This window comes from Ambystoma mexicanum, chromosome 4p (assembly GCF_040938575.1).
Source record: "Ambystoma mexicanum isolate Mex_15411 chromosome 4p, UKY_AmexF1_1, whole genome shotgun sequence".
NCBI classification, from domain to species: domain Eukaryota; kingdom Metazoa; phylum Chordata; class Amphibia; order Caudata; family Ambystomatidae; genus Ambystoma; species Ambystoma mexicanum.
Window position 1 is genome coordinate 377493963 of NC_090927.1, and position 19788 is coordinate 377513750.

The following is a 19788-nucleotide window of genomic DNA, read 5'->3' on the forward strand; positions in this document are numbered from 1 at the left end:
AGGAGCACTTTCTAATGCAATTATGCCAGAGATATGCTATTAGGAGCCCTTTCTAATGCAATTATGCCACAGATGTGCTATTAGGAGCACTTTCTCAATGCAATTATGCCACAGATATGCTATTAGGATGACTTTCTGAATTTCAACTTTCTCAATGAAATTATGCCACAGATATGCTACTAGAAGCACTTTCTCAATGCAATTATGCCACAGATATGCTACTAGAAGCACTTTCTCAATGCAATTATGCCACAGATATGTTACTAGAAGCACTTTCTCAATGCAATTATGCCACTGATGTGCTATTAGGAGCACTTTCTCAATGCAATTATGCCACAGATATGCAATTAGGAGGACTATCTGAATGCAATTTTCTCAATGCAATTATGCCACAGGTATGCTATAGGGCAAACTTTCTGAGTGCAACTTTCTCAATGTAATTATGCCACAGATTTGCTATTAGGGGGACTTTCTGAATGCAACTTTCTCACAGATATGCTATTAGGAGGACTTTCACAATGCAATTATGCCACAGATATGCTATTAGGAGGACTTTCTGAATGCAATTTTCTTAATGGAATTATGCCAAATATATGTTATTAGGGGGACTTTCTGAATGCAATTTTCTCAATGCAATTATGCCACTGATATGCTATTAGGAGCACTTTCTTAATGTAATTATGCCATTAATTATGTATTTTCTGCTGATTGGAAGGAGCGTTTCATTTCTCCTACGAACGCTCGTGCTTGCAAGGTCCATCCCTCACAGCTGCACTGCGAGCAGAGCTCTTGCAGCCCATTCTGCTTCCTGGAGGGGGCGGACCCCTTCCTGAACACGTGACACAGCACGTGACTGCCAGCCTGCACAAGTTGCCGGCACAGCCGCCCTTGCGGCGTATTTTCTGCTGATTGGAAGGAGCGTTTCATTTCTCCTACGAACGCTCGTGCTTGCAAGGTCCATCCCTCACAGCTGCACTGCGAGCAGAGCTCTTGCAGCCCATTCTGCTTCCTGGAGGGGGCGGACCCCTTCCTGAACACGTGACACAGCACGTGACTGCCAGCCTGCACAAGTTGCCGGCACAGCCGCCCTTGCGGCGTATTTTCTGCTGATTGGAAGGAGCGTTTCATTTCTCCTACGAACGCTCGTGCTTGCAAGGTCCATCCCTCACAGCTGCACTGCGAGCAGAGCTCTTGCAGCCCATTCTGCTTCCTGGAGGGGGCGGACCCCTTCCTGAACACGTGACACAGCACGTGACTGCCAGCCTGCACAAGTTGCCGGCACAGCCGCCCTTGCGGCGTATTTTCTGCTGATTGGAAGGAGCGTTTCATTTCTCCTACGAACGCTCGTGCTTGCAAGGTCCATCCCTCACAGCTGCACTGCGAGCAGAGCTCTTGCAGCCCATTCTGCTTCCTGGAGGGGGCGGACCCCTTCCTGAACACGTGACACAGCACGTGACTGCCAGCCTGCACAAGTTGCCGGCACAGCCGCCCTTGCGGCGTATTTTCTGCTGATTGGAAGGAGCGTTTCATTTCTCCTACGAACGCTCGTGCTTGCAAGGTCCATCCCTCACAGCTGCACTGCGAGCAGAGCTCTTGCAGCCCATTCTGCTTCCTGGAGGGGGCGGACCCCTTCCTGAACACGTGACACAGCACGTGACTGCCAGCCTGCACAAGTTGCCGGCACAGCCGCCCTTGCGGCGTTAAGCCCTGGAGACTGTAAGGGCTGGAGATACTGTTTTGCTGTTTGGCTGTGATCTGTGAGTACACTGTTCTGGGCCTTCCCAAGCCAACCCAATTGAAGTTGTATTCTTACTACGAGGGTTTGGGGTGGAGAGTCGGACTCTGGCAGCTCCACAAGCCGTCGGGCGTTCCCTTCCCAGAAAATGACTATTACGCTGACACAACTCATTTACTAAAACTTTTATTTAATTGAGTGTGTAACATTGCTTTTTATTTTAATTCGCTCTTAATGCTAGGTTACATATATACTTCATAGGGTTTTTAGACAATGTACTGGTCTTTCAGAGTTTGATTTTCGCTATTTGTGCCATACTCTAACACTTGCATTTTTAAAATTTAAAAATTGCCTAGTATTTTTTGCTGTGTGTCTCTATGTCTAACTTCCCCTGACATCTAGGCTTATTTCCAGTGTATTTCTGGGTACCTTTTCTGGCATAACTCTTATTTTCTTTCTCATTCTGCCTACTGTCAGGCTGAGGTTTTATCTGAATGACACGTAAGGGACTTAGAAGTCAGACTGCTATGGAGGTCTCACCTCCTTTGTCCCCTTCGCCCTTTGTCAGTATGCCCTCCATGCCATCTACAGTTATTGTGCCAGAAACCCCCATTTCTATTGCTATGGGGAGTTCTGATGATGCTCCACTTCAGGCCCATTATAACCCTCTCCTTTTAAGGGACATAGCCCAGGCCCAAATTCATTTGAGAGAGAGGTCTGAGGTTTGCAATGCTATGGGTATCACTTTACGTAATACAGCTCATAATAACTGTATTTTCAATGGAATACATGACATTTCTATAGATACTCAGGAAGAACGTCTAGCTGCTACTCTTGCCTCCAATCTTTTGGTCGGGGTCAGTTTCTCAAAGACAAAAAGCAACATGGCATATGACAACAACCCTTTGCCTAATATCCCTCTTCCAATGATTGCCTCACTGAATCCTAGTATGCCCATACCCCCAGTCATGATGGATGAATCAGAAGTTACTGTATCACAACTATTAGAGAAGAAGGACAGTGGGAGCGTTGTTATCTCTCACACTCAACCCTCTTTAGGATCCAAAGCATTACCCAGTGATATTAAGCACACATCTTCTTCTCACGTCAACCTTTCTACTAGTGTGGTGGGAACTCCCTTCTCCCCTAATGGGATCTCTTTGCCGTTCAAAACCCCTCTCCACAAGCCCCGTAACTCAATATCAAAAATAAAAATTAATCTAGGTACCCAGGGTAATCCAATCCAGGGGAAAAACATCACACATTTTTTTGGTAAGAAATCTGTTTCTAGCACTCTGGCTAAATCTCCTCACCCTCTTCCTCCAGTACATACCCCGGCCCACACTAACTTAATTAACGTAGCTAAGAAACTGGATATTGAAGATCTCTCAGTCCAGGATATTGACGATATCAGTATCATAGAATGTGCAGATAAGGCAATTGCTGATAGCCACTTGGACTCCCATCTTAACAAAACAAATAATGTAACACAACAAATTTGTGATGAATCATGGGCAGGTTCCCCTTCAGATCTCACTAACTTTATTGACGAGTATACTGAAAAAAAAAACTGGTTAAAAGAAAGAGGTCTTCTTCCGGACTTCAAAACTGATCCGCCCAGTGAGTCTATTCTACATCATACCCTTAAAGATGTTGATGATAGAATTAAACTCTCCCATCCAACTATCTCTGCGTTGAATATGGTTCTGAGTTCCTTTGTGAGTCTCTATGATAACATCTGGTCAGAGGTTACATCCCATTCACGTATACTTTCTGAAATATATTCTAGGCTGGAGGGCCTAGATAGATTTGAAGATTTAGTAAAAATTATAAAAGAAGAAAATCAATTTTTGAACACTCAAGGTCTTGACCCTACCTCCTTCAATCCACCTTTGGCCCCTATACACGATTTTCATCAGGGGCCTACGGGGACCACGGCAACTACTTTAGGGGTGGTCCCCAATGCGGCCCCGGGTCTTCTGGTTCTCCAACCACTAGATCTTGATTCCCGGGGCTCTTCCTCTATGACTCCCCGAGCTGCCTTTGATGGTTTGCGAGAGGCTGACGACCCTACAGATATACTTCCCAGTGTCCCGACTGTATTCTCTACGGAAAGAGGAGAGGACAAAGTACAGGAGGATCTGCCAAGGGTATCCCTCAAACCCTCTATACAAGATCGTTCATGTGCAGGTGGGACTGCAGAGTCGGCCGTCCGTTCTAAAGGTGACCATATCGCATCCTTAGGAGAAAACATGATTATCCTAACTCCAGAAATCGCAGCAATTTCCTCTGAGCCCCCAGAGGAAAATTCCTGTCCAAAAGTCCTCCCCTGTCTAGGAAAGAAAAGGAAAATGAGCCAACAAATGAAGAAAACAAAAAATCAGAAGAATGTCAAAAAGATTACTTCGTATACTAATCAATTTTTCAAAAACCTCTTTATGGCAAACTCTTTAGTCCCTTCAACCACTGTTGCAGTTCCACAGGGGACTGATAACTCTGTTGAACCAATCCCCTCTTCCATCCATGTGACCACTCCAGATACCACCAATGCTCCACCTATTTTACCACCTGCATCTGTTTTAACGGATGCGGTGGGTATGTTGATTAATACCTCTGCTTCTATAGATGCGGGGCCAAGGACTGTTGGTACTGGTGAAATTGCAGTTTCTAGCATTCGGATAACACCTCTTACCGTACCAGCATCCACTAGTACCAACCCTGTAGCACTGCCAACTGATATTGTTGCAGCGGAGGCTATGGACTCTGCCCCAGAAGCAATTCTCCCTTCTACTTCTCTGGAGTCTATTTCTGGAAAAAGCCTGAATCATCCGGACACTTCTCTAACTACGCCGACTGTTAATATGGTTAACATTGATATGGTTAAACATTTATTTCAGTCACTACTTGTTCCCAAGATCAGCAAGGTGACAGTGTCTAATTCCAACGTAAGCTTGTCACAGGACGAGGTTCCTACTACTCGGCTCTCTCCTTCTGACCCGGCATTCTTGTCTGCTCCTGAGGAGCCCCCTGTTAATATGGACTGCATTAAGAGGGATGGAGATATGACAGATCGATCAGACAATGTCTTATCGACTCTCCCCCCTTTTAACCATGCTTCTCTTAGCATCTCAAATATGCGCATGTCTGCGGCTCGAGAAGCGGTCCCCTCTGGGTTTGACTTTGCCCATAATAAGAACGTTTCCAAATCTTGGGAAAGATTTCCACTGGGGCCAAATGTCAACCATAATAGGACTATACTAAGAGGGGCAAGGGGTTGTGATCTGGCGGCTGACCCCCTTGGTCACTTTACCAAAAAAATTACTGAGTCCTTACCTGTCTCTGCAACAACAAAAGTTCCTGGTGATGTTATACAGCTTTCCAGTCTTTGGGGCGAAGATATGCCAATCTGTTTAAATCGTGGTAACATACTTAAAATCTTTCACCAACTTCCTTCGCTTTCGCTTATCTCTAGCTATGACATAGATTGCATTTTATTCCCTTTCCATGATCGGGTAGATGTTAGTAATATTATTCTTAGATCGAAGGTAGTTTTAAACTTGATCATGGGGCATATGGAAGGGTTGAAGCAACTAGGATTTGAAGCAAAAATAGTGGACTCTTCTCAATTTGCCAAAAATAAAGGAGAGGGGGCTGAATATAGAGGTAATCTTACAATGGTCTACCATCCAGAAAGAACTCCCCCACCCCAACGGAGGCATTTTTTGCCCAAATCTAATGGAGACTCCGCGAGCTGGGCACATGTCACCGCAGGCTTATGGAAATGATTTAATTCCCGCTAAATCAGAATCCTCTTCGAAGGCCCGCCCTCTAAATAGCTTCAGTTTCTTTTCTTGGAACTCTAGAGGTAATTCCCATTTGCTCACGAACCTAGAAACGGTTGCCGTGATTAAGGCTTCGCATTGTTTTTTTCTCCAAGAAACCTGGCTACTTTCAACTCCAGTTCTTGATGGATTCGATATTTTCTCTCAATGTGCCAAACCTAGCCTGGGAGGCCGCGCATCGGGGGGACTCATTATAGGGGTAAGAACCTCCTTCGGCTCTGTTGCTAAGGAGCTTTCGGATACACCTTTTGGCTTTATGGCCTTAGAGGTGTTTTTTCCGGATTCTAATTGTTACTTTCTCTTGGTCAATGTTTACTGGCATATGGGAATCTCTCCTCTCGAATTGTTTCTGGAGAAGTTAACTGATATAATCCTTGCCTGGAGATATCTGCACCCCATGGGCAAACTCATTCTGGCGGGCGATCTAAATTCAGACTGCACTCTCTGTCTGGAATCCAATTATGATGACCTGGGCTTGGTTATGGAAGACGATCCACGTATAGGACTAAAACTTACATGGGGCCGATCTTGGAATCTGGCTTTGGATTCAATTGGCCTAACTTGTCTTAACAGCCATTATGATGCTACTAATCCTTCCTGCCCAACCTGGCGTAGATCGTCCTCATCTTCCACCTTAGACTACGTCTTTGTCGACCATTCCCTGATTCCATTTTCTTCTAATGTCGAGGTGTCCTTCAACTCATGGAGCGACCATGGTATTCTCCGGGTTCAATTTCTATGCCCCTTTTTCACCAAGCTTCTGCCGGAGGGTGGACCCACTCAGCTTTATACTGTTAGTCAAGGGACAGGGATAAGGTGGTCTCCTTTTAACATCAGTGTTCTTAATAACAAACTGATCTCTTCCCTTAACCACACCTCGCTCTGCTGGAAAATAGCAGTCTTTAACACCTCTTCTTTTGATAGTTTTCTCAATGTCTTACAGAGTAGTATTTATGGCCAGCTAAGGAAAGGAGTCTTCAAAAAATTTCACAACCATAGTTTCGACCAACAATTGGCCAATGTTAAGGCCCTTACTAAGAAACTTATTAGGGATGTTCAAGCCCTTGATATGGATTGGGCAGATAAAACAACAAAAATTAAAACCATTCGTCAAAAATACAAAAACTACTGTAAGCATAGAAAAATTACTATGATTCAAAATGACGCACAGTATATGCTTGCAGTACTAATAAAACGAGATGTGAGGGCTTTCTGGGCTTCGGTTTCCAGCCTTGATAACACATTGATGGCTGATCAGCTTAATGCAATCCCAGAGGCCAAATGGTTTGACTATTACTCTAAACTTTTTGATATTGGGGAGGAAGACTTGGCTTCGGATGCATTGATGATTTACCCATCGAAAGACGCATGGAAACCAGTTTTTGATCTGGAGACAGTGTTCTGTCTTATTTCTAAGGCTAAGAAATCTAGGGCGCCAGGCCCAAATGGCCTTACGAACAATACATTCAAAGCCGAGCCCGAGATTTGGGCCAATCTACTCTTCCTGCTTTTTCAGGACGTAGTAAATTCCGGGAAGGTCCCTATGAGTTGGCATACGGCCCATATTGTCCCAATCTTTAAGAGAGGCTTACGCTCTGAGGTAAAGAATTATAGACCGATCTCTCTTATAGACGCGGACTGTAAGCTTTTTGCTTCTCTGCTCCTCTCCCATCTTAACATATGGATTAGGGACAATCATATTCTCCCCAAATACCAAACTGGCTTCAGGGCCGGCCACTCTACCAATCTCAATGGTCTTATTATAACTGCCCTTCAGACCTCTTCTCGGGGAAAATCTGACGGTCCTTTGTATGTCGCCTCAATTGATTTATCCAATGCATTTGATCTGGTCATTAGATCCAGATTATGGGAAAAATTAACTAAATGGGGCATCCCGGCGGGCCTCCTTTCTCTCATTATGGCCCTCTATGAAAACTCGGGGGTACACATCAGGCTCGATTTGGCTGCTACTCTCTCTAGGAGGATTAGGACGCGTATCGGGGTGAGACAGGGTTGCTCGTTAGCTCCCTGTCTATTTATCCTCTATTTGGCTGATGTGGATAACTTCCTGAAAAATGCAGGCATGGTGAGTGCTAAACTTGGGGACCTGAGATTCTCATGGTTGGCATATGCCGATGACTTTCTCTTGTTCGACCAGACCAAAGTGGGCCTGCAGAGGCTCCTGTGTAAATTTGAACAGTACGCACTGCTAAATGGGCTGAAGATCAATCCTGGTAAAACACGTATCATGGAATTCTCAAAGGGGAGAACCCGAAACAACAAAGTATGGAAAATGGGGGGAACAAACATTTCTCGAGTTAACAAAATCGTCTATTTGGGCTTTTTGATCTTGGCCCAACCATCGGTGATAGAACTGAGACGATTTCTTAGACAGAAACTGCTCCCTCTCATCTCCCAATCACGTACTTTGGAGAATAAATATTGTATGTTTTCCCTCAAACCCGTGGTAGACTTTTTCAAGGGTAAGGTGACTCCAAAGTTATTGTATGGTATGGAACTCCATTATTTTACACTTCTGCCCTTCTGGGACTCTCTTGAAGGTATTTACTGGAGGAAAGTTTTAAAACTGCCCAATTCAATTCCTACTGTTGCCATTAGATATGAGTTGGGTCTGGTTTCTCTACGAGCTAGGATTCTTTGGAGGGTTCTCTCATTGTTCTCAGCCTTGCTTTCCCCTAGACCTGATACTTTATATGTTGATGTGGGCCACATGATTTTTTCCCAGACACACTCGGGCCACAACATATATCTCCATCTTTTCTCCACTCTCTGCGATAAGACCCTGATGGACATATCCTCCGACAGGGATACATTACTTACAAACCCTAACAAGGTAAAGGAGTCTCTGTTCAGCCATGATTGGAGCAACACTATCGAAAAACTTCATGGTTATTCCTCACTGAGTGATCTTCAATTTGATCATAAGAAGAGAGGTGTGATGTCCTTTATTTTGATCCAATTTCCTAATAGACACTACCGCTCTCTTCTTATAAAACTCAGATGGAACCTTCTTCCCACTCGGGAAGTCCTACGCAAAAGGAAGAAGTTTTCTGATTTGGATCCCACCTGTCGTTTCTGCAAACTTTTGGGGGTCACTGAAACTTCTCGGCATCTCATTCTTGACTGCAAGGCTTTGACCTCTTTAAGGGACAAATATCTAGGCATTTTTAATGTTATGGGGCAACTGGGGGTAGACAATTGGATTTGGTCACAATGTCTCTCAATCTCGAACATCAAGGTTGGTCTGGCTGTGGCGGGCTTTATCAGAGCCCTTGACCTATATGCCCCTTTGGTCTGATTTCTGCTCCTATTCTTGGAACTATGAATTTTTTACTATATGAGCACAGTGTTTTTAATATGAGCAATGTATTTCATATTTTATACCTTGTATTTATTCTATCTGTTATTCTCTGTAACTAGTACTTTATATTGACTTGACTAATCTTAGACAATCAAATTTCAAATCTGAAACCGGTTGATTATCTATTGTCTGTCCCTTTTTTGTAAAATTTGCAAACTTTTGCAACTTATGTAAATCTGTAATTTCGTATTTCTTTAGCGGGCATTTTCTTTTTCTTCTTTTTTCAAATGCAAATGCAAAGCAATGAATGTTTATCTTTTTTTTTTTTTTTTTACTATTTTGTTTTTTAATTATAAAGTTTGTTCTATTTGTAAAGGTTTTTTGTAAACCATATACAATACAAAAAAAAAAAAAAAAAAAAAAAAATTTATGCCACAGATATGCTATTAGGAGCACTTTCTCAATGTAATTATGCCACAGGTATGCTATAGGGCAGACTTTCTGAATGCAACTTTCTCAATGCAATTATGCCACAGGCATGCTATAGGGCAGACTTTCTGAATGCAACTTTCTCAATGTAATTATGCCACCGATATGTTATCAGATATGCTATTAGGAGGACTTTCTGAATGCAACTTTTTCAATGCATTGATGCCACAGATTTGCTATTAGGAGCACTTTCTCAATGCAACTTTCTCAATGCAAATATGCCACAGATATGCTATTAGGAGCATTTTCTGAATGCAACTTTCTCAATGCAATTATGCCAGAGATATGCTATTAGGAACACTTTCTCAATGCAATTATGCCACAGATATGCTATTAGGTACACTTTCACAATGCAATTATGCCACAGATATGCTATTAGGAGCACTTTCTCAATGCAATTATGCCACAGATATGCTATCGGGCAGACTTTCTGAATGCTACTTTCTCAATGCAATTATGCCACAGATATACTATTAGGAACACTTTCTCAATGTAATTATGCCACAGATATGCTGTTAGGGGCACTTTCTCAATGCAATTATGCCACAGATATGCTATTAGGGGCACTTTATCAATGCAATTATGCCACAGATATGCTATTAGGAGGACTTTTGAATGCAACTTTTGCAATGCAATTATGCCACAGGAATGCTATAGGGCAGACATCCTGAATGCCACTTTCTCAATGCAATTATGCCACAGATATGCTATTAGGAGGACTTTCTGAATGCAATTTTCTCAATGCAATTATGCCACAGGTATGCTATAGGGCATATTTCGGAGTGCAACTTTCTCAATTTAATTATGCCACAGATATGCTATTAGGGGGACTTTCTGAATGCAACTTTCTCACAGATATGCTATTAGGAGGACTTTCACAATGCAATTATGCCACAGATATGCTATCAGGAGGACTTTCTGAATGCAATTTTCTTAATGGAATTATGCCACAGGTATGCTAAAGGGCGGTCTTTCTGAGTGCAACTTTCTCAATGCAATTATGCCACATATATGTTATTAGGGGGACTTTCTGAATGCAATTTTCTCAATGCAATTATGCCACTGATATGCTATTAGGAGCACTTTCTTAATGTAATTATGCCACAGATATGCTATCAGGAGGACTTTCTGAATGCAATTTTCTTAATGGAATTATGCCACAGGTATGCTAAAGGGCAGACTTTCTGAGTGCTACTTTCTCAATGCAATTATGCCACATATATGTTATTAAGGGGACTTTCTGAATGCAACTTCTCAACACAATTATGCCACAGATATGCTATTATGGGCACCTTCTGAATGCAACTTTCTCAATGCAATTATGCCACAGATATGCTTTTGGGAGGACTTTCTGAATGCAACTTTCTCAATGCAATTATACCACAGATATACTATTAGGAGCACTTTCTAATGCAATTATGCCAGAGATATGCTATTAGGAGCCCTTTCTAATGCAATTATGCCACAGATATGCTATTAGGATCACTTTCTGAATGCAACTTTCTCAATGCAATTATGCCACAGATATGGTATTGGGAAGACTTTCTGAATTTCAACTTTCTCAATGCAATTATGCCACAGATATGCTACTAGAAGCACTTTCTCAATGCAATTATGCCACAGATATGTTATTAGGAACACTTTCTCAATGCAATTTTGCCAGAGATATGCTATTAGGAGCCCTTTCTAATGCAATTATGCCACAGATGTGCTATTAGGAGCACTTCTTCAATGCAATTATGCCACAGAAACGCAATTAGGAGGACTTTCTGAATGCAATTTTCTCAATGCAATTATGCCACAGGTATGCTATAGGGCAAACTTTCTGAGTGCAACTTTCTCAATGTAATTATGCCACAGATTTGCTATTAGGGGGACTTTCTGAATGCAACTTTCTCACAGATATGCTATTAGGAGGACTTTCACAATGCAATTATGCCATAGATATGCTATTAGGAGGACTTTCTGAATGCAATTTTCTTAATGGAATTATGCCACATATAAGTTATTAGGGGGACTTTCTGAATGCAATTTTCTCAATGCAATAATTCCACTGATATGCTATTAGGAGCACTTTCTTAATGTAATTATGCCACAGATATGCTATTAGGAGCACTTTCTCAATGTAATTATGCCACAGGTATGCTATAGGGCAGACTTTCTGAATGCAACTTTCTCAATGCAATGATGCCACAGGCATGCTATAGGGCAGACTTTCTGAATGCAACTTTCTCAATGTAATTATGACACAGATCTGCTATTAGGGTAGGCTTTCTGAATGCAACTTTCTCACAGATATGCTATTAGGAGGACTTTCACAATGCAATTATGCCACAGATATGCTATTAGGAGGACTTTCTGAATGCAATTTTCTTAATGGAATTATGCCTCATATATGTTATTAGGGGGACTTTCTGAATGCAATTTTCTCAATGTAATTATGCCACTGATATGCTATTAGGAGCACTTTCTTAATGTAATTATGCCACAGATATGCTATTAGGAGCACTTTCTCAATGTAATTATGCCACAGGTATGCTATTGGGAGGACTTTCTGAATGCAACTTTCTCAATGCAATTATGCCACAGATATACTATTAGGAGCACTTTCTAATGCAATTATGCCAGAGATATGCTATTAGGAGCCCTTTCTAATGCAATTATGCCACAGATGTGCTATTAGGAGCACTTTCTCAATGCAATTATGCCACAGATATGCTATTAGGATGACTTTCTGAATGCAACTTTCTCAATGCAATTATGCCACAGATATGGTATTGGGAAGACTTTCTGAATTTCAACTTTCTCAATGAAATTATGCCACAGATATGCTACTAGAAGCACTTTCTCAATGCAATTATGCCACAGATATGTTATTAGGAACACTTTCTCAATGCAATTATGCCAGAGATATGCTATTAGGAGCCCTTTCTAATGCAATTATGCCACTGATGTGCTATTAGGAGCACTTTCTCAATGCAATTATGCCACAGATATGCAATTAGGAGGACTTTCTGAATGCAATTTTCTCAATGCAATTATGCCACAGGTATGCTATAGGGCAAACTTTCTGAGTGCAACTTTCTCAATGTAATTATGCCACAGATTTGCTATTAGGGGGACTTTCTGAATGCAACTTTCTCACAGATATGCTATTAGGAGGAATTTCACAATGCAATTATGCCACAGATATGCTATTAGGAGGACTTTCTGAATGCAATTTTCTTAATGGAATTATGCCACAGGTATGCTAAAGGGCAGACTTTCTGGGTGCAACTTTCTCAATGCAATTATGCCACATATATGTTATTAGGGGGACTTTCTGAATGCAATTTTCTCAATGCAATTATGCCAGAGATATGCTATTAGGAACACTTTCACAATGCAATTATGCCACAGATATGCTATTAGGTGGACTTTCACAATGCAATTATGCCACAGATATGCTATTAGGAGCACTTTCTCAATGCAATTATGCCACAGATATGCTATCGGGCAGACTTTCTGAATGCTACTTTCTCAATGCAATTATGCCACAGATATACTATTAGGAACACTTTCTCAATGTAAGTATGCCACAGATATGCTGTTAGGGGCACTTTCTCAATGCAATTATGCCACAGATATGCTATTAGGATGGCTTTCTGAATGCAACTTTCTCAATGCAATTATGCCACAGATATGGTATTGGGAAGACTTTCTGAATTTCAACTTTCTCAATGAAATTATGCCACAGATATGCTACTAGAAGCACTTTCTCAATGCAATTATGCCACAGATATGTTATTAGGAACACTTTCTCAATGCAATTATGCCAGAGATATGCTATTAGGAGCCCTTTCTAATGCAATTATGCCACAGATGTGCTATTAGGAGCACTTTCTCAATGCAATTATGCCACAGATATGCAATTAGGAGGACTTTCTGAATGCAATTTTCTCAATGCAATTATGCCACAGGTATGCTATAGGGCAAACTTTCTGAGTGCAACTTTCTCAATGTAATTATGCCACAGATTTGCTATTAGGGGGACTTTCTGAATGCAACTTTCTCACAGATATGCTATTAGGAGGACTTTCACAATGCAATTATGCCACAGATATGCTATTAGGAGGACTTTCTGAATGCAATTTTCTTAATGGAATTATGCCACAGGTATGCTAAAGGGCAGACTTTCTGGGTGCAACTTTCTCAATGCAATTATGCCACATATATGTTATTAGGGGGACTTTCTGAATGCAATTTTCTCAATGCAATTATGCCAGAGATATGCTATTAGGAACACTTTCTCAATGCAATTATGCCACAGATATGCTATTAGGTGGACTTTCACAATGCAATTATGCCACAGATATGCTATTAGGAGCACTTTCTCAATGCAATTATGCCACAGATATGCTATCGGGCAGACTTTCTGAATGCTACTTTCTCAATGCAATTATGCCACAGATATACTATTAGGAACACTTTCTCAATGTAAGTATGCCACAGATATCCTGTTAGGGGCACTTTCTCAATGCAATTATGCCACAGATATGCTATTAGGGGCACTTTATCAATGCAATTATTCCACAGATATGCTATTAGGAGGACTTTTGAATGCAACTTTCGCAATGCAATTATGCCACCGGAATGCTGTAGGGCAGACATCCTGAATGCCACTTTCTCAATGCAATTATGCCACAGATATGCTATTAGGAGGACTTTCTGAATGCAATTTTCTCAATGCAATTATGCCACAGGTATGCTATAGGGCAGATTTCTGAGTGCAACTTTCTCAATGTAATTATGCCACAGATATGCTATTAGGGGGACTTTCTGAATGCAACTTTCTCACAGATATGCTATTAGGAGGACTTTCACAATGCAATTATGCCACAGATATGCTATCAGGAGGATTTTCTGAATGCAATTTTCTTAATGGAATTATGCCACGGTATGCTAAAGGGCAGACTTTCTGAGTGCAACTTTCTCAATGCAATTATGCCACATATATGTTATTAGGGGGACTTTCTGAATGCAATTTTCTCAATGCAATTATGCCACAGATATGCTATTAGGAGGACTTTCTGAATGCAATTTTCTCAATGCAATTATGCCACAGGTATGCTATAGGGCAGATTTCTGAGTGCAACTTTCTCAATGTAATTATGCCACAGATATGCTATTAGGGGGACTTTCTGAATGCAACTTTCTCACAGATATGCTATTAGGAGCACTTTCTTAATGTAATTATGCCACAGATATGCTATCAGGAGGACTTTCTGAATGCAATTTTCTTAATGGAATTATGCCACAGGTATGCTAAAGGGCAGACTTTCTGAGTGCTACTTTCTCAATGCAATTATGCCACATATATGTTATTAAGGGGACTTTCTGAATGCAACTTCTCAACGCAATTATGCCACAGATATGCTATTATGAGCACTTTCTGAATGCAACTTTCTCAATGCAATTATGCCACAGATATGCTATTGGGAGGACTTTCTGAATGCAACTTTCTCAATGCAATTATGCCACAGATATACTATTAGGAGCACTTTCTAATGCAATTATGCCAGAGATATGCTATTAGGAGCCCTTTCTAATGCAATTATGCCACAGATGTGCTATTAGGAGCACTTTCTCAATGCAATTATGCCACAGATATGCTATTAGGATGACTTTCTGAATGCAACTTTCTCAATGCAATTATGCCACAGATATGCTACTAGAAGCACTTTCTCAATGCAATTATGCCACAGATATGTTATTAGGAACACTTTCTCAATGCAATTATGCCAGAGATATGCTATTAGGAGCCCTTTCTAATGCAATTATGCCACAGATATGCAATTAGGAGGACTTTCTGAATGCAATTTTCTCAATGCAATTATGCCACAGGTATGCTATAGGGCAAACTTTCTGAGTGCAACTTTCTCAATGTAATTATGCCACAGATTTGCTATTAGGGGGACTTTCTGAATGCAACTTTCTCACAGATATGCTATTAGGAGGACTTTCACAATGCAATTATGCCACAGATATGCTATTAGGAGGACTTTCTGAATGCAATTTTCTTAATGGAATTATGCCAAATATATGTTATTAGGGGGACTTTCTGAATGCAATTTTCTCAATGCAATTTTGCCACTGATATGCTATTAGGAGCACTTTCTTAATGTAATTATGCCACAGATATGCTATTAGGAGCACTTTCTCAATGTAATTATGCCACAGGTATGCTATAGGGCAGACTTTCTGAATGCAACTTTCTCAATGCAATTATGCCACAGGCATGCTATAGGGCAGACTTTCTGAATGCAACTTTCTCAATGTAATTATGCCACCGATATGTTATCAGATATGCTATTAGGAGGACTTTCTGAATGCAACTTTTTCAATGCATTGATGCCACAGATTTGCTATTAGGAGCACTTTCTCAATGCAACTTTCTCAATGCAAATATGCCACAGATATGCTATTAGGAGCATTTTCTGAATGCAACTTTCTCAATGCAATTATGCCAGAGATATGCTATTAGGAACACTTTCTCAATGCAATTATGCCACAGATATGCTATTAGGTACACTTTCACAATGCAATTATGCCACAGATATGCTATTAGGAGCACTTTCTCAATGCAATTATGCCACAGATATGCTATCGGGCAGACTTTCTGAATGCTACTTTCTCAATGCAATTATGCCACAGATATACTATTAGGAACACTTTCTCAATGTAATTATGCCACAGATATGCTGTTAGGGGCACTTTCTCAATGCAATTATGCCACAGATATGCTATTAGGGGCACTTTATCAATGCAATTATGCCACAGATATGCTATTAGGAGGACTTTTGAATGCAACTTTTGCAATGCAATTATGCCACAGGAATGCTATAGGGCAGACATCCTGAATGCCACTTTCTCAATGCAATTATGCCACAGATATGCTATTAGGAGGACTTTCTGAATGCAATTTTCTCAATGCAATTATGCCACAGGTATGCTATAGGGCATATTTCGGAGTGCAACTTTCTCAATTTAATTATGCCACAGATATGCTATTAGGGGGACTTTCTGAATGCAACTTTCTCACAGATATGCTATTAGGAGGACTTTCACAATGCAATTATGCCACAGATATGCTATCAGGAGGACTTTCCGAATGCAATTTTCTTAATGGAATTATGCCACAGGAATGCTAAAGGGCGGACTTTCTGAGTGCAACTTTCTCAATGCAATTATGCCACATATATGTTATTAGGGGGACTTTCTGAATGCAATTTTCTCAATGCAATTATGCCACTGATATGCTATTAGGAGCACTTTCTTAATGTAATTATGCCACAGATATGCTATCAGGAGGACTTTCTGAATGCAATTTTCTTAATGGAATTATGCCACAGGTATGCTGAAGGGCAGACTTTCTGAGTGCTACTTTCTCAATGCAATTATGCCACATATATGTTATTAAGGGGACTTTCTGAATGCAACTTCTCAACGCAATTATGCCACAGATATGCTATTATGGGCACCTTCTGAATGCAACTTTCTCAATGCAATTATGCCACAGATATGCTTTTGGGAGGACTTTCTGAATGCAACTTTCTCAATGCAATTATGCCACAGATATACTATTAGGAGCACTTTCTAATGCAATTATGCCAGAGATATGCTATTAGGAGCCCTTTCTAATGCAATTATGCCACAGATATGCTATTAGGATCACTTTCTGAATGCAACTTTCTCAATGCAATTATGCCACAGATATGGTATTGGGAAGACTTTCTGAATTTCAACTTTCTCAATGCAATTATGCCACAGATATGCTACTAGAAGCACTTTCTCAATGCAATTATGCCACAGATATGTTATTAGGAACACTTTCTCAATGCAATTTTGCCAGAGATATGCTATTAGGAGCCCTTTCTAATGCAATTATGCCACAGATGTGCTATTAGGAGCACTTTTTCAATGCAATTATGCCACAGAAACGCAATTAGGAGGACTTTCTGAATGCAATTTTCTCAATGCAATTATGCCACAGGTATGCTATAGGGCAAACTTTCTGAGTGCAACTTTCTCAATGTAATTATGCCACAGATTTGCTATTAGGGGGACTTTCTGAATGCAACTTTCTCACAGATATGCTATTAGGAGGACTTTCACAATGCAATTATGCCATAGATATGCTATTAGGAGGACTTTCTGAATGCAATTTTCTTAATGGAATTATGCCACATATAAGTTATTAGGGGGACTTTCTGAATGCAATTTTCTCAATGCAATAATTCCACTGATATGCTATTAGGAGCACTTTCTTAATGTAATTATGCCACAGATATGCTATTAGGAGCACTTTCTCAATGTAATTATGCCACAGGTATGCTATAGGGCAGACTTTCTGAATGCAACTTTCTCAATGCAATGATGCCACAGGCATGCTATAGGGCAGACTTTCTGAATGCAACTTTCTCAATGTAATTATGACACAGATCTGCTATTAGGGTAGGCTTTCTGAATGCAACTTTCTCACAGATATGCTATTAGGAGGACTTTCACAATGCAATTATGCCACAGATATGCTATTAGGAGGACTTTCTGAATGCAATTTTCTTAATGGAATTATGCCTCATATATGTTATTAGGGGGACTTTCTGAATGCAATTTTCTCAATGTAATTATGCCACTGATATGCTATTAGGAGCACTTTCTTAATGTAATTATGCCACAGATATGCTATTAGGAGCACTTTCTCAATGTAATTATGCCACAGGTATGCTATTGGGAGGACTTTCTGAATGCAACTTTCTCAATGCAATTATGCCACAGATATACTATTAGGAGCACTTTCTAATGCAATTATGCCAGAGATATGCTATTAGGAGCCCTTTCTAATGCAATTATGCCACAGATGTGCTATTAGGAGCACTTTCTCAATGCAATTATGCCACAGATATGCTATTAGGATGACTTTCTGAATGCAACTTTCTCAATGCAATTATGCCACAGATATGGTATTGGGAAGACTTTCTGAATTTCAACTTTCTCAATGCAATTATGCCACAGATATGCTACTAGAAGCACTTTCTCAATGCAATTATGCCACAGGTATGCTATTGGGAGGACTTTCTGAATGCAACTTTCTCAATGCAATTATGCCACAGATATACTATTAGGAGCACTTTCTAATGCAATTATGCCAGAGATATGCTATTAGGAGCCCTTTCTAATGCAATTATGCCACAGATGTGCTATTAGGAGCACTTTCTCAATGTAATTATGCCACTGATATGCTATTAGGAGCACTTTCTTAATGTAATTATGCCACAGATATGCTATTAGGAGCACTTTCTCAATGTAATTATGCCACAGGTATGCTATTGGGAGGACTTTCTGAATGCAACTTTCTCAATGCAATTATGCCACAGATATACTATTAGGAGCACTTTCTAATGCAATTATGCCAGAGATATGCTATTAGGAGCCCTTTCTAATGCAATTATGCCACAGATGTGCTATTAGGAGCACTTTCTCAATGCAATTATGCCACAGATATGCTATTAGGATGACTTTCTGAATGCAACTTTCTCAATGCAATTATGCCACAGATATGGTATTGGGAAGACTTTCTGAATTTCAACTTTCTCAATGAAATTATGCCACAGATATGCTACTAGAAGCACTTTCTCAATGCAATTATGCCACAGATATGTTATTAGGAACACTTTCTCAATGCAATTATGCCAGAGATATGCTATTAGGAGCCCTTTCTAATGCAATTATGCCACTGATGTGCTATTAGGAGCACTTTCTCAATGCAATTATGCCACAGATATGCAATTAGGAGGACTTTCTGAATGCAATTTTCTCAATGCAATTATGCCACAGGTATGCTATAGGGCAAACTTTCTGAGTGCAACTTTCTCAATGTAATTATGCCACAGATTTGCTATTAGGGGGACTTTCTGAATGCAACTTTCTCACAGATATGCTATTAGGAGGAATTTCACAATGCAATTATGCCACAGATATGCTATTAGGAGGACTTTCTGAATGCAATTTTCTTAATGGAATTATGCCACAGGTATGCTAAAGGGCAGACTTTCTGGGTGCAACTTTCTCAATGCAATTATGCCACATATATGTTATTAGGGGGACTTTCTGAATGCAATTTTCTCAATGCAATTATGCCAGAGATATGCTATTAGGAACACTTTCACAATGCAATTATGCCACAGATATGCTATTAGGTGGACTTTCACAATGCAATTATGCCACAGATATGCTATTAGGAGCACTTTCTCAATGCAATTATGCCACAGATATGCTATCGGGCAGACTTTCTGAATGCTACTTTCTCAATGCAATTATGCCACAGATATACTATTAGGAACACTTTCTCAATGTAAGTA